Source organism: Periplaneta americana, chromosome 16 (assembly GCF_040183065.1).
Source record: "Periplaneta americana isolate PAMFEO1 chromosome 16, P.americana_PAMFEO1_priV1, whole genome shotgun sequence".
NCBI classification, from domain to species: domain Eukaryota; kingdom Metazoa; phylum Arthropoda; class Insecta; order Blattodea; family Blattidae; genus Periplaneta; species Periplaneta americana.
Genome location: NC_091132.1, coordinates 102,411,477 through 102,429,422, shown reverse-complemented (window position 1 = coordinate 102,429,422; position 17,946 = coordinate 102,411,477). Strand labels below are relative to the sequence as shown.

Below are 17,946 nucleotides of genomic sequence, written 5' to 3'. Positions count from 1 at the left end.
TCCATTATTAAAGTATTTAATTATTTTGTCATTATTAAATTAAAGATGTTAAAAATGAAGCTGAATATAGAGTAGGAAATAAGGAGCTGAGCATAGATAGTACACTGCGCCAACGACGGTCCTGTTAGCGGATACAGAAGATAATTTGCAACGGTTGTTGTATCAATTAAGGCGTATACTGAACATGAACTTAACTGCAAAATCTTGAATTTGAGATACGGAGCATCAAACATTTTACATCTCCCATAACAGCATTGCTCAGAACGACATTAAAATGTTTCTAGAGGGAAATAATATTAAATTTTAGTCAAGAGGGAGATGTGTTTTTAAGATTCAATAGGCGCTACAAACGAAAAAACCACATAACGTACGTTAAGTTGGTATTATATGGAGCGCCTCAATTCCACCTAATAATAATAATAATAATAATAATAATAATAATAATAATAATGAGAAGAAGAACAACAAGAACAAGAAGAAGGACCAGAAAAGTCTAGTAATAATAAACCGTGGCTCTACATCTCTTTAAGGGCCCAGACCGACCAGCCGCTGCTGTGGCGGAGGTGGACGATCATCCAACCAGAATGGAGATATCGTGTAGCTAGCACGATGATCCACCAGCCGTTATAGCTGGCTTTCGTAACCGGATTTCGCTACCTATCGCAGCTCGCCAAATGCATCACGATATTGGGTGGGCACAGGTCCCATACACTGGCAGAAAATTTCATGAGAAAATTTCTTCCCCTATGAGAACTCGAACCAGTGCGCATTTTGTAACACGAGTTCTAGGCAGGATGCCTTAGACTACGACGCCACGGGGCAGGACCAATTCCAGCTTAGTTGCCAGTAATATAGTATGAAAACATCGACTACAAAACCTAAATCTATGACTGTAAGCAAATTATCCTCGAGATATAAATTGTAACTTACTTACTGGCCGTTATGGAACCCGGAGGTTCATTGCCGCCCTCACATAAGCCCGCCATTGGTCCCTATCCTGAGCAAGATTAATCCATTCTCTTGCATCATATCCCACCTCGTCCACACCTGTGGAGTAACGGTCAGCGCGTCTGGCCGCGAAACCAGGTGGCCCGGGTTCGAATCCCGGTCGGGGCAAGTTATCTGGTTGAGGTTTTTTTCCGGGGTTTCCCCTCAATCCAATACGAACAAATGCTGGGAAACTTTCGGTGCTGGACCTCGGACTCATTTCACCGGCATTATCACCTTCATATCATTCAGACGCTAAATAACCTAGATGTTGATACAGCGTCGTAAAATAACCCAAGAAAATAAATAAAAAATATCCCACCTCCCTCAAATCCATTTTAATATTATCTTCCCATCTACGTCTCGCCCTCCCTAAAGGTCTTTTTCCCTCCGGCCCCCCAACTAACACTCTATATGCATTTCTGGATTCGCCCATACGTGCTAAATGCCCTGCCGATCTCAAACGTCTGGATTTAATGTTCGTAACTATGTCAGATCAATACAACGCGTGCAGTTCTGTGTTGTGTAACTTTCTCCATTCTCCTGTAACATCATCCCTCTTAGCCCCAAATATTTTCCTAAGCACCTTATTCTCAAACACCCTTAACCTATGTTCTTCTCTCAAAGTGAGAGTCCAAGTTTCACAACCATAAAGAACAACCGGTAATATAACTGTTTTATAAATTCTAACTTTCAGATATTTAGATTGGATGATAAAAGCTTCTCAACCGAATAATAACAGGCATTTCCCATATTTATCCTGTGTTTAATTTCCTCCCGAGTATCATTTATATTTGTTACTGCTGCTCCAAGATATTTGAACTTCTCCACCTCTTCAAAAGATAAATTTCCAATTTTTATATTTCCATTTCGTACAATATTCTCGTCACGAGACATAATCATATACTTTGTCTTTTCTGGATTTACTTCCAAATCTCTCTCTTTACTTGCTTCCAGTAAAATTCCCGTGTTTTCCCTAATCGTTTGTGGATTTTCTCCTAACATATTCACGTCATCCGCATAGACAAGAAGCTGATGTAACCCGTTCAATTCCAAACCCTCTCTGTTATCCTGGACTTTCCTAATGGCATACTTTAGAACAAAGTTAAAAAGTAAAGGTGATAGTGCATCTCCTTGCATTAGCCCACAGTGAATTGGAAACGCAACTGACAGAAACTGACCTATACGAACTCTGCTGTATGTTTCACTGAGACACATTTTAATTAATCGAACTAGTTTCTTGGGAATACCAAATTCAATAAGAATATCATATGAAACTTTTCTCTTAACATAAATTATAAATTGTAACTACTAGTCAAAATTATCTGGATAGTTGAACATAATAATCTTTTCGATGACTAGCGATCATGAATGCGCAATGAAGTTAACATAGGCTATCACACAAACAAGGCAGCAAGAATATCGGGCTTTATTGATATGGAAAGGAAAATTCAATTGTTTAAAGGAGGGTGCTAAAGTCAAAATATGTAAACCAGTGACTCGTCCAATATTGACTTAGGCCTATGCAGCTGAGGCAAGAGCTGATAAGTGAGTAGAGACTCAAAAGGTACTATAAATAAACGAAATAAACATTTAAGAAAAATAGAAAAGAGAGGGTACGAAATGAGGACCTGAGACAACAGCTGAACATACAGAATACTGGCAACTGAATAGAGAAGAAGATTGTTTGAATGGAACCAATATGCATTTCGCATGGCTTTGTACTGTATGTGTAGCACGTGATAATCTCCGGAAATAAAATAGGAGCCCATAAGACCGAGAAGACATGGATTAGGATTATTATTTTGCTTCTAGTTTTGATAGTGTCGAAGTAAATTTTGCAGTAACTAATTATAGCTCCTAGGCTAAACCTTTAGCTCTCCAAAAATCCAATGTCCTCCAAAATCTTAAAGCCACAACCTCTAATTAATGTTTACATCAGAAGAAAAGGTGCGCTCGGACAATAGCTGAAGCATGTAAACACATTCTGGCTGGCAGCAGCAACTGCTTACAAGCTGCTCCAAAACTGGTTTAAATTTGCTGTTTAGTAACTCGTGAGGAATGTGCTCTGAGGCTGGAGGAATGCTCTACAGAATGAGGGCACTCAGACTGTTATTATGGTCTTCTCATGTTTCAGAGCGATGTGCAGTACAAATAAAAAAAAAAAACAGCTGTCCATACTAACTTTAAGGGTGTGGAAACTCTCTAGGAATGTTGCATTACGAAACAACGGCGCGAACTTTGAGAGCAGTTGAGTTGTCATCCTCCGCGGATGTTTTCAGTCTGCACTGTCATGCGCGATCACTGTGCACTCAACACTTCACTCAAGCATAAACCATCGAGAGTGGACAAAGCATAGAATCATTACAGACGGACAGACCAAAAATTAATAATCAGAACATAGACTTCTAGATATTATGAACATATGTTGGAGAACATACAGGATACCTGAAGAATGACTGGAGGGAAAAATATTTTCAATTTTTAAAAATCGAAATAGACATGAATGCACAAATTATAGAGGAATAAACCTTTTGAATTCAGCTTATAAGATATATGCAAAAATAGTGACGGGAAGAATAAACGTAATTAATGAAGCTCTGCTGGAAGAAGAACAATGTGGATTCAGGAAAGGACGTTCTTGTTCAGACTATTTATAATGCAACAACTAATACAAAAAAGAAGAGAATTCAACTTGCCAACATATATCCTATTCATAGATTATGAGAAGGGATTTGATAGTGTTATAAGAATATAATGGAATATAATGGAAAATAAAGGATACCCAAAACATATACTTAAGGTGATTCAGATTGTGTATAGGAAAACATATATAAGTATAGAAAATGGACAAGGAATTACGAACAAAATGGTGGCAATAAACCAGGGAGTGAAACAGGGATGCCCATTGCCACCAGCAATTTTTAATGTAGTCTATATATAGACGTAGTCATTGAAGAATGACAAAGTATTTTAACAGAACATTTTATAATCGGCAAAGAGAGCATAGACACTCTTTGTTTGCCGATGATCAAGTGATTTTCAGTAATTCAGAGGACGGTTTGCAAATAGCAACAAATAAGTTATTGAAAGTTATTAAAGATTATAATCTTAAAATATCTTTAACAAAAACTAAAGCAATGGGCTTTCTGGGGACTAGGCATCTAAGGACCAAAATAGTAGGCCTAATAGAGGATAAAATAATTGAGTAGGTGAGTAGTTTCAATTATTTGGGTTGTAACGTATCCTACTGCGAAAATAACGATGTTAACAACAAAATAAATAAATTCCAGAGAATGTGCGGTACAATAAAAAGAACTTTATCCCGGAAAACACTAAAAGAGACCCAACTAAAATTCTATAAAGTAATGGCAGTCCCTGTTCTTATGTATGGCAGTGAAAGCTGGGCATTGACTCTATGAGAAAGAAGAAGGATAGAGGTTGCAGAGATGAGATTTCTGAGATCAGTGGCAGGATACACTCTATTGGACCAGAAAAGAAGCACAGACATAAGGACGGAACTGGGAATTTTCAACTTAAACGACAGATTAGCAAGAGAAAAGAAAAACTGTAAAGAACATATATTAAGGATGAATGAAGACAGATTCCCAAAAAAAAATACTGAACTACAGACCGGAAGGAAGGAGGAATATCGGAAGACCCCGCAATAGATGGGAGGACACTTTCCAAGAGGAAGGAACAGGCCACCAGGCCTAAACCTTGAAGATGATGATGATGATGATGATGATGATGATGATGACATAAGACACAATAGTGCGCAATTCAGTGAAATAGACAATGGAACAAAAGGTGTACGAAAGGACGGACAAACATGTATCACGCACGACAGAAGATAGAAGTGTCGAGATCATTAGAGACAATTCAAGAAGAGACAGATGAAAATAACTCATTTTCATGGGCACAGTGTTACTGCAGCACAACTTTCAAAGACAGGACTACCAGTCAGGATATACGACAAGGATGTCCTGTTGTAATTATGCATTCTTTTTTAATAAAATGATAAAAAAACATAAAGAGAGAATCAAATGTACGCGTATACTATACGAATATTTATTTAGCCTATATATACAGAGAGATCAGATAAGGTGTGGACAGGAGCGTCGGGGTTTTCACTGTGCGCTGCTGACGCTCTCGCGGCGGGGAACGGACAGTGTAGAGTCGCGGTGATACAACCATACAAGTTCCGTGACGATGACGCAAACATGCACGTGTTTGTCCTGGCTGGCTGGTGTCAAGGTTAGTGAATCAGTCTCCAAGTGACTGGCAAGTCACACGGTACATATTATACGGTGTTTTCTTGTGCATTTAAAGTGAAAGTGTAAGTAAGTGTAAACTGTATAATAGCTAATCAAATGTTTTCAACTGAACAACATAACATGGATGAATATATAATAGGATGCGAAACTTACTGAGTTTCCCGTAACTCATTCTAGAGGCGCTGTTGTAGAAATTGATCTTGCTGCCACCTGTTCGGAGGAGGGACGTTATTACATCTAGCAGCGCACCAAGTAACGAAAATGGTAACTAATTACTCCATGCATTTAGCAGCGCACCTGGTGACGAAAATGTTAAACTGTGCAGAAAGTATTCCCTCCCAACCTCATCGATATTAAAAACTAACCCAATTTAAAATAAAACATTTACATTTTTATTCCTCACAGCATCTTCTACTGAAAATTCTTACCGTAGCCAACAGGAAGATAAAAGAGACATCTACAGGGTGCGTCAGAAAGAACGGATGGATTTCACATGGCAAGAAAATTGTAAAGATTCATCAAATCAAAAATTTATTGTTATCAACATATTCACCAATATATGGCAGTTTATTTATGTAAAACAACATTATCCATATGATGTCCTTGGCTTTCAATAAAGGCATCGAGGCGTTTTCTGATGTTCGCCATCACTTTCACAGTCATAGCTGGTGCAATTGCCACGATTTCTTCACGAATCGCTGTCTTCAGTTCGTCCAGTGTATGTGATCGATGTTCACAAACTTACGCCTTCAAATGGTCCCAAAGAAAGAAGTCGCAGGGCGCGAGATCTTACCGTAGCCTCGGACAATCTCAGTGCAATAGAATTTCGTCCAGGTGATTTCTTCTTTAATGTTGAACCTGTGATACGAAATGAAGCCACCCACCGCAAAATTGTATTCCGAGTTGGAATCCTAGCGTGACATCCGATGGCGATCACAGACTCTTCATTTTTCAAAAATGTCTCTACGATGAAAGCACGTTGTACACCAGACCAACACCATATTCTCAACTGAAACTGCATTCTATGGCTGACCCAACAGTCGTGGTCCCCCTCACTATATCTCTCTCCTCGTTGCGTATCGACAGTTTGAAATCCATCCGTTCTTTCTGACGCACCCTTTATTTTACACTACCCAATTAAAATATAACCAGACAGAGACAAAAAATAAAGCAAAAGTTTATATAACTGGGATTGTATTCTTTGGGTATTTATTGTACAGCGCGACGGAAAAGTCTGCAAGAACTACTTAGATAGTTCAATTTATTATGTTACTATTACTTTACAATACATTCAACAACACTATTTTTACAACGTCCATAAACATCACTGTTTATACACACACATAGTATCACTTTATGTTCACTTATTAAGTTTCTGTCTGCCATCTTGGCTCCTCGAACAATATCTCGAATGGATAAATAAAGAACTCTGGGTAATGTACCCAACACGTAGTTCTAGTGTTCACCACCTACGACGTTGGCCGCTGATCATCTTATTTCAACCCCCGTCGCCAGATGGTGCTGACCGCAGTTTCGCATCCTATTATATATATATATATATATATATATATATATATATATATCCAGGAACATAATAGGATTCATGTGTTACCCAGTCTGCCAGCCAAGTACGATGGCGGCTTGAAACATGATTCCCGGGTGTAAAAATTCCATCACGTACAACAATCCATAATCTTTATAATAAATTTGAGGCAATGAGAAGTGTTCAGTCTAAGAAACAAAACAGACTACGTAGGGTTTTCACAGAAGAAACATTAGATGACATTGGAACATTCTCCTAGAAAATCACTTAGACTTCTTTCACAAGTATGAATTTCTTATGGATCTCTGCAAAAGCTACTAAATCATTGAAGTTGTAGCCATATAAAATAACTAAGACACGTGCTCTACTGACATGAGCCTGTCGCATTTAAGCACACTTAAATGCAATCGACCTGGTACGGGATCGAACCCGCAACCTCGAACACAGAAGACCAGCGCTATACCGAATATGCTACACAAGTTGTGAGTGGATGCTGAAAAATATTCATAACGGACTAATAAACTCACATTTAATATTTTTTCAGACCAGGCATGGTTCCACCTCCATGGTTAGGTGTGTTCACAAAACAATCGTTATGGAAGTGCTGAGAAACCCGATATTATTCATGAAGTACCCTTCCATGACGAAATACCGCACGCATTCTGGAAGAACTGAAACGTAATATCCGCCACGAAATAAACAGCATTAATCGACCAGAACTACAGCGAGTTATCAGAGATTTAATAAAGAGGTGCCAAAAATGTGTGGACCACGAAAGCAGCCAGTTTAAGTTGGTAAGTAAAACACTTCTAAAAGTCGACCTGGTTGGCGAGTTGGTATAGCGCTGGCCTGCTATGCCCAAGGTTGCGGGTTCGATCCCAGGCCAGGTCGATGGCATTTAAATGTGCTTAAATGCGACAGGCTCATGTCAGTAGATTTACTGGCATGTAAAAGAACTCCTGTGAGACAAAATTCCGGCACGTCCGGCGACGCTGATATAACCTCTGCAGTTGCGAGCGTCGTTAAATAAAACATAACATTTTTAACACTTCTAAAATAATTACGAAAACCTACATGGTTGTACAAGTGCGACTCTACACTGTCCGTTTCCCGTCGCTACTGTCCACACCTCATCTGATCTCTCTGTACTATCGTAAAGAAATGGCAAAGAATTGAAAATAAATGTTAATTAGGGAAACTTACTTTAAATACACTAATCTTTGCAGATTATCAAGCAATTTTAACTTGGTTCATAAATTACAAAACTACTACCGGTATATTTATTGTACAGCTTTCAAATACAATCTAGAAATATCCAGCGACAAATCCTCCCACTGAAACTTCAAGTAAACCAACCAGAAGATACAGAAAATTCATTCATTTCAATTACGTAGGATGGTGCGTCTTTAATGCGAAAAATCTTGGAAAATAAATTATATAAATTTGAGTATATTTGCGGCAAAATGGGATACCTCAAGAAACAAAGCAAGGAAAGCAGTGAACGGAAAATTATATAATGATCACCTCAGTGTTTGTGTATGACCCAGAGATAACAGAAATTAAAATTATTGAGATACATTGCTGGATTTGAGACTACATCAACATCTGCAGCTGGGCTCAATGAAGTGCAAATGTTTCACATTAATAACATTACAGCCACTAGCGAGCTCGGTCGGTTAAGGCGCTTGCCTGCTGATCCGAAGTTGCGTTCGGGCGCGGGTTTGATTTCTCGTTGGGCTGATTACCTGATTGGGGTTTTTCCGAGGTTTTCCTCAACCGTAAGGCAAATGTCAAGTAATCTATGGCGAATCCTCGGCATCATCTCGCTATCACCAGTCTCATCGATGCTAAATAACCTCGTATTTGATACAGCGTCGTTAAATAACCAAGTAAAAAAATAACATAACAGATTAAAGAAAATAAAAATAGAACTTATTTGATGAATGGGTGAATTAAAATAGACACATACAAAAACCTATTGATTACAAACCCGTCGCTAACGTTTAAGAAAAAGATGGTAAGGTGACCTACATACCTTGTGAGTGGAATGAAACTGAAAGGTTCACTCCTCGAGAATGAAGATGAAGATGGTGGTTTAATTTAGAGCAACACTTCACACGTTATTATTTTGTGTATTGTATTAGTCTTTTTTTTTAATCCAGTCATCAATACCACAAAATACTCCTGCTGCTGCTCCTACTGATGCTGTTATTACTATTACTGCTGCTACTCTTACTGCTACTTCTGATACTGCTGCTACTGTTACTACTTCTGACACTGCTGCCGATACTACTGCTGCTACTATTACTTCTGATATTGCTCCTACTATTACTACTGATACTACTGCTGCTACTTCTGCTACTGCTAATACTGTTACTATTTCTGACACTGCTGCTACTGTTACTACTTCTGATACTGCTACTACTATTACTACTTGACACTGCTGCTGCTACTGCTGATACTACTGCTGCTGCTGCTACTACTACTACTACTACATCTGATATTGCTCCTAGTATTACTACTGATATTCCTGCTACTGCTACTACTTCTGACACTGCTGCTACTGCTACTACTTCTGATACTGCTGCTACTGCTACTACTTCTGACACTGCTGCTACTTCTGACACTGCTGCTACTTCTGACACTGCGGCTACTGCTACTGCTTCTGACACTGCGGCTACTGCTACTACTTCTGACACTGCTGCTACTGCTACTACTTCTGACACTGCTGCTACTGCTACTACTTCTGACACTGCGGCTACTGCTACTACTTCTGACACTGCTGCTACTGCTACTACTTCTGACACTGCTGCTACTGCTACTACTTCTGACACTGCTGCTACTGCTACTACTTCTGACACTGCGGCTACTGCTACTACTTCTGACACTGCTGCTACTGCTACTACTTCTGACACTGCTGCTACTGCTACTACTTCTGACACTGCGGCTACTGCTACTACTTCTGACACTGCTGCTACTGCTACTACTTCTGACACTGCTGCTACTGCTACTACTTCTGACACTGCTGCTACTGCTACTACTTCTGACACTGCGGCTACTGCTACTACTTCTGACACTGCTGCTACTGCTACTACTTCTGACACTGCTGCTACTGCTACTACTTCTGACACTGCTGCTACTGCTACTACTTCTGACACTGCTGCTACTGCTACTACTTCTGACACTGCTGCTACTGCTACTACTTCTGACACTGCTGCTACTGCTACTACTTCTGACACTGCGGCTACTGCTACTACTTCTGACACTGCTGCTACTGCTACTACTTCTGACACTGCTGCTACTGCTACTACTTCTGACACTGCGGCTACTGCTACTACTTCTGACACTGCTGCTACTGCTACTACTTCTGACACTGCTGCTACTGCTACTACTTCTGACACTGCTGCTACTGCTACTACTTCTGACACTGCTGCTACTGCTACTACTTCTGACACTGCTGCTACTGCTACTACTTCTGACACTGCTGCTACTGCTACTACTTCTGACACTGCTGCTACTGCTACTACTTCTGACACTGCTGCTACTGCTACTACTTCTGACACTGCGGCTACTGCTACTACTTCTGACACTGCTGCTACTGCTACTACTTCTGACACTGCTGCTACTGCTATTACTTCTGACACTGCTGCTACTGCTATTACTTCTGACACTGCTGCTACTGCTACTACTTCTGACACTGCTGCTACTGCTATTACTTCTGACACTGCTGCTACTGCTACTACTTCTGACACTGCTGCTACTGCTACTACTTCTGACACTGCTGCTACTGCTACTACTTCTGACACTGCTGCTACTGCTACTACTTCTGACACTGCTGCTACTGCTACTACTTCTGACACTGCTGCTACTGCTACTACTTCTGACACTGCGGCTACTGCTACTACTTCTGACACTGCTGCTACTGCTACTACTTCTGACACTGCGGCTACTGCTACTACTTCTGACACTGCTGCTACTGCTACTACTTCTGACACTGCTGCTACTGCTACTACTTCTGACACTGCTGCTACTGCTACTACTTCTGACACTGCTGCTACTGCTACTACTTCTGACACTGCTGCTACTGCTACTACTTCTGACACTGCTGCTACTGCTACTACTTCTGACACTGCTGCTACTGCTACTACTTCTGACACTGCGGCTACTGCTACTACTTCTGACACTGCTGCTACTGCTACTACTTCTGACACTGCTGCTACTGCTACTACTTCTGACACTGCTGCTACTGCTATTACTTCTGACACTGCTGCTACTGCTATTACTTCTGACACTGCTGCTACTGCTACTACTTCTGACACTGCTGCTACTGCTACTACTTCTGACACTGCTGCTACTGCTACTACTTCCGATACTGCTGCTACTGCTACTACTTCCGATACTGCTGCAACTAATACTACTTTTGATACTGCTACTACTACTATTACTTATACTGCTGCAACTAATACTACTTCTGATACTGGTACTTCTACTGCTACTGCGGATAATATTACTACTGTTAGTACTGCCGCTACTCTACATGACGCTTACAATTCTTGAGGAATCTCAACTGTGTTGAATCACAGTCTTATTTTTCAGTGACTATACGAACACATGGTGGGTCTCTCCGTGACTTGCGATCAGGACGGCGAACCACGTTTAAGATAACAGATAACTAACAAAACCTCTGAACAGCCTGAGGTTCGAACCTACGTATCAACATTAAAGCCGCGACCTACCCGTAACATAGCATAAGAAACACTAATGATAATACCGTTATGGTTATAAAACTTCATTTACGTTTTCTTTGTTATAAATCTCTCTTCAAAGTAAAATCCATGCAGTAAATTAACTTCGTTTCCGAGAAGTATGCACGTAACAGTTCAACACTTCCAATGCCAGACAACACGAAACTACTTCGGAAAATGGTGGCTCTCTTCATAGTACAAAATCAATCACGCGATTATCCTTAAATGTTCCGAGAAGTTTCAAAGTGACTGACAGAAATGTGAGCCAGACCACTTCCTAAAGTAACTTCTGAAGTTTAAGAAATTTGATTATTTCGTGCATTATAGTGGTACGATAATGAAATACCTTTTAAATGACTGACAACTTGAGGTGTGAAGCAAGTACAGTATTTAGATGACGTACTACACTACAACTACCATGGTTTATAAGAAGACTAGATGGGCGCGATAGCTTCGCGTTAAAGCGTAACGCTGAAAAGCCGAAAGGTCGCGGGTTCGATTCCCCATATAGTCATGGATTTTCTCCATTGGTCTAATCCTTCCGTTCGCACAATGCCATTGAGGTTCAATTAGTCTTTAACAGAAATGCTCGCAGGTAGTAAAGGCAGCGGGCACGTTGAACTGACATCCCTACCATGGATAAATATATAATAGGATGCGAAACTGCGGTCAGCACCATCTGGCAGTGGGGGACTGAAATACGATGATTAGAGCCCAACGTCGTAGGTGGTGAACATTAGAACTACGTGTTGGGTACATTACCCAGAGTTCTCTATTTATCCCTTAGAGATATTGCTCGAGGACTCGACGAGGAGCCAAGATGGCAGACAGATACTTGCTAATAAGTGAACATAAAGTGATACTACGTGTGTATAAGCAGTGTATGTTAAACAGTGATGTTTATGGACGTTGTAAAATAGTGTTGTTGAATGTATTGTAAAGTAATAGTAATATAATAAATTGAACTATTTAAGTAGTTCTTGCAGACTTTTCAATTGCGCTGTACAATGAATACCCAATGAATACAATCCCAATTATCTAACCTTTTGCTTTATTTTTTTTGTCTGTGTCTGGTTATATTTTAATTGGGTAGTGTAAAATAGATCGTATCTTTTTTCTTCCTGTTGGCTCCGGTAAGAATTTTCAGTAGAAGCTGCTGTGAGGAATAAAAATGTAAATGTTTTATTTTAAATTGGGTTAGTTTTGAATATCTATGAGGGTGGGAGGGAATACATTCTGCACAGTTTAATATTTTCGTCACCAGGTGCGCTGCTAAATGCATGGGGTAATTACTCTTTTCGCTACTTGGTGCGCTGCTAGATGTAATAACGCCCCTCCAACATGTGGCAGCAAGATCATTTTCTACAACAGCGCCTCTAGAATGTGTTACGGGAAACTCGGTTAGTTTCGCATCGTATTATATATTCATCCATGTTCCTACTGTCATTAATGCCGATTGTCTGTAAAAGTAGGAGACAATCTCCTGCCACACTCTGGGTCGATTTGGCCTGTAATAGGTTATAAAACGATTAAGGCCATATTCGAATCGCACCTAGGCATGGGTGTGTTTTTGTCTCGGTCTTTGTTTTGGGTCAAGGTCTGGCGTCTTGCTGACCCCATCACATGGAGTCTAATGACCAAATTGAAAACCATCAAGATGGGAAAGACACAGATTCTGACATGATAGATATTGTTCTGGATTGCCTTTTATTAAGACACGTCTATTGGGAAAAGTTTCACTGCAGTAACTTATACTTATTCGCCCGGATTTTTAATTAGCCTATCTGTAACTTATTTTCAGTCAAAGTCGCTAGTCAAATTTGAAGAATGTACTATACCCGGAGAATATGTTACAGTGCTGATGGCAAGGATGGACACTTTCTCTTGGCGGCAGTGATGATGAAGTGAAGGTAGAGAATTGTGGGATAGCGACAGGATGAGCGGAAGGAATCCCGGATAGGTCTTCTCCAAAACCGTACTCTCCTATCACAGGGATTTGTTTTTCAAAAGAGAAATTTCGACTGCTCTGTGCTGTTGTATTACAGACTAGACTGATATTGATTACCTCTGATTGAGGTTCTGGCTGATATGTACATATATTATCAGACAGTATGCTACATCTCACTTGACGATATGTGTCAGAAGAAGAACAATGCATGCATCTGAAGTCTGATTAGTGTAATGTGTAATTAATCAGCGATTTATGCAATGGAGGATGAAAGAAACTGGTCACCCTACCCCCATCTCCTGACTTAAACCTCGTTCAGACGGTGCTAGTTTCTGTGATGGATTTCAAGGTGGCTGCGCTGCGTGCTCACTTGGTGGCTCCCGTGTTGCCTACGGTGATGGTAGTTGTTCACATGGAGCTGGCTCTTTTCACAGTTCAAACTGGAAAATAATCTGCTGTTTCATCTGTTCCCAACACTCATGGTCAGAAAGAAACTAAACGGTGCTAGTTTCTGTGATGGATTCCAAGGTGGCTGCGCTGATGGCTGCCCTGCGTGCTCACTTGGTGGCTCCCGTGTTGCCTACGGTGATGGTAGTTGTTCACATGGAGCTGACTCTTTTCACAGTTCAAATTAGAAAATAATCTGCTGTTTCATCTGTTCCCAACACTCATGGTCAGGAAGAAACTAAACCGTGAGTGGAAAACAACTAAAGTCCTACATTAACAGTAGTAAATGTCGCAATAAAGTAGCCTAATTAAGCCATAAGTGCAAAACAGCTAAAGTCCGATATTTAATTGTTGTTTCTTAGAAACTAAAGCATATAGAAAAAACAGGTTTAGTTGGAAAACAACGAACATGGCGACATGGTTTCAGTGGTGATATTATATGATCATCTTTGGTTTCCAGCCTGCAAACCATCACGAAAAATAGCAAGGAACCTACCCTCGAAATCCAGCAAGCTAGCCATCCAAGGAGCCACCAGAGCGCATTACTTCCGGCGAGTGACCACGCAGGCTACCCAACCGCGCAGCCACCTCGGAATCCATCACAGAAACACGCACTGTCTGAACCGGGCTTAAGTTGCCTCATAGGTTACGCTTTATTGGCGTCACTTGCGAGGTTCAGACCTGTCTTCAGACAGTTCACTAAACAACAGCAACTTGTATTGATAATTATTATGGGACGAGAAAATAGCCTTCAGCACAAGTACATTTTTATGCCTCTTTTACAAAATCAGTTGTGTCCCCATTGCTCTGCCAGGTTAAGCCGACTCCTACACCCACTGCACCACGCATTTTTCTCCAGCCAAAAAGTCCGAATACCTTACATTAGGTAGTGGTTTCCGTACCTTATAGATTTATCTGAGTCACGTCACCGTCAGGGGTGACATTCTGGGGAATTCCGAACTGAGGAAAATGTACGTGTGGATTCTTCCATCCACCTGCACAGGCCGCCTGAGCTTTAGGTGAGGTCCGGATTCGTGCTGACTTCTCCTCCGTCCAAGTACCTCCAAATTTTTGAGTAAGGACATATTTCCCATGGTAAGTTACAACATGTTTTTGAGGTCATTATCTACGTCAGAATCCTGCAGAAAAATATATTCTATTATCCATGTGCTAAAAAGGATAAATGTTCATCTTCCCTCTTGCTTAAAAAAGTCCCTTGTGCAGACGTTTATATTTCCCTATTTTGACTATGCTGACATTTTACTGACTGACCTCTCCAGCGACAACAAAACGAAACTTCAACGTGCTCATAATTTGTGTGTACGTTTTGTAAGCAATGTTCGTAAATATGATCATATTACTCCATCCCTGGAAACAATAGGTTGGCTTAAACTAGATAAGAAAAGAAATTTACATTCACTTCTCCTTCTCTTCGAAATCTTGAACTCTTCTATTCCTTCGTACCTGTCGTCTCGCTTCACTTACCTTTCTTCCCACCACAATCTGAACACACGCCCTCGCCATGAAACAATACTAACAATACCATCCCATCGCACCTCCTCATACTCATCCTCTTTCACAATAGCCCTGCCAAGACTCTGGAATTCGTTACCTGTTAGCATCAGGGACTGCCGAAATAAAATTTAATTCAAACGCAAACTTACTAGGCACTTGATCAGTAATTGAGACTCGTTCAGACATGGTTTCTTGTAAATAGTTCTCTTAATCTATCACAAAATATCTCAATATATGGTGATTTCATCACTATAGAATTTTGTTATTCTAGGTTTAATTTGTAATTCAGTAAATACAAAAATATTCTTTGTTCTTAACTTCTATGATAAATTGTCTAGCTTTCATTAATCAGGTAATCTTGTCGTACTTCAATTTTTATTGTAATTGTAATTGTAAATTTAATATTAATTGTAATTTTATTCTTCATATTATAGTTGTAATCCTCTTGTAGAGGGGCAGAGAAGGCCTGATGGTCTTATCTCTACCAGGTTAAATACTAAATAAATACTAAATGAATAGGCATTCTCGTTTAAGTAAAATATCGTCTTCAAATCTTCAGGAAATTAAGGTTACGTTATTTGCAGAGTTGTGTTGTAGCTTACCTAGAAATCAGTCTGTATCCGTATATGCCAATTCTTCAAATTCTGTAAAAGAAGAAGACGTGCATTTAATATAACATCACTCATAAATGGAGAAGAACAAATTTGCAACTTACATTACTGTTTAACAGTGGAAACTCGTATGATATTGGCGTCATTAAATATGTTTTAGAGTACAACTGCAAATTCTCTAAGCATGGAATATGTGAAGGAAAGATCTCGTTTCTAAATTAAAGTCGTATTTTATGCGGTCACTATACGCCATTATGACAGCACGATAAAGAAAATATTGCTGCAGGCGAACGTATCGAGGTGCAGCACGGATATGAGGTTGGAGAAGCCGAGTCTTTTAGATAGACGTACAGTATTTAGTGATAATCTCTTCCGCACTTAAAAATATGTTCAAGGGATTATATTCTGTATTCTATTTCTCAAATTATTCAAGATCCCCAACGAATCCTGGAGAGATGACATACTGCAACTATTTCAAAGTATCCCAAGACTCTTCCAAAACGTGATCATAGCATACCGGTATGCGCCTAATTCTCTTTCTCCATTCTCTCATTAATTTCAGTTAGCGTTTATTCGTAAACCTCGCAGGAGGATGACCGAAGACGACTGTGATTGTGGTAATGGTAACACAGGGTTGTCATGATTTGGCGCTTTACATGACGAAGGGTCATTTTGAATGATTTTTTCATGCTATCTGCAAAATTGAAGTCCGTGTTCGCCAAACGCCTACAGTTTTTATGCAATGCCTTAAGTTCGCTAAATTTAAATTTCGCGCGTAATCTTATACTGCATTCGATATAATCTATCGTAAAGTGACTGAACACGATCAATTGTGAAACAATCGCTACTTCTCGAGTTGTCTAGAAGTACTCAACATAAGAAGTTTGATGAAAGATTAATACTTTGAAAATTTAATGATCCATTAAGAACGACTGGCTTGGACAGGATTTAAGAATGTGGTTAACAATTTCTTGGCGAATAGGAAGCACCCAGAGTTCAGAAACATTGTAGAAAATATGTTGGTAGCTATAAAAAATTTAGGATGTAAATTGACCATTAAAATCCATTTCTTGACTTCTACCCCGATTGGGTAGAACACGGAGAACATGGAGAAAGGGTTCATCAAGATATGAAAGAAATAGAAAAGCGTTATCAAGGCAGGTGGGATGAAGTGATGATGGCTGACTACTGTTGATCTGTGAAGAGAGACAATGTGGAGCTGCAATATAGAAGAAAATCTCGAAGAGAGAACTTCCAGATGAAGAGGAAGCGGTATTGAAAAATGAAGTGTCTGTACTGTACTCCAACCACGAGAAAGTCTTTGGGGACTGAGACGAAGCGGGGTAATGCTGTGAATGAATGTTGATTTCATAAGATGTCATAAGGTCACATACGTGGGTACTCGTATCTGTATTGGCTAGCTCTCACAGCACAAACAATAACATTGATACACACATATTGATACTACCCTAGTTACAAAATTAGATCACTGTTAATCTCCTGGTCTTTCAATCACTCCATACAGGAAATAACATATGCAGGAGAGCGCATGGTTTTTAAACTGACGTTATAACGGTAATATTATCTATCTACTTCGCTCCAATAGATGACGCAATAGTAAGCACATTCCTTTCACGGTTGATATCCTGGTTGGAGAACAGTATGAGACTTGAAATGAGTTGAACCTAAATTGTGAATATGAACAAGATAGTGCTGTTTGATTTTGTTTACTGTACAGAGATAGACATTTTCAAAGGTTGGTTGCTTATATATTTTTTTCATGCGTGATAGGCAAAATCTAACTTCATATTCTTCAACTGAAGAAAACAATTAATCAAAATCAACCCTTGACATTAAAAGCCTTGAACCAAAA

The 17,946-nt window shown here is 39.8% G+C and overlaps 1 protein-coding gene across 4 annotated transcripts in view; it reads right to left on the bottom strand.

Annotated features, from left to right (window-relative positions):
* Cad88C (cadherin 88C) overlaps nt 1-17,946 on the bottom strand; it is a 488,883-nt gene that overhangs the window by 314,108 nt on the left and 156,829 nt on the right. For all 4 annotated transcript variants that reach the window (XM_069812621.1, XM_069812619.1, XM_069812622.1 and 1 more), the window contains one exon: nt 16,065-16,106. The gene's annotated coding sequence lies outside the window, so the exon portion shown is untranslated. The remainder of the gene's footprint in view (nt 1-16,064; nt 16,107-17,946) is intronic.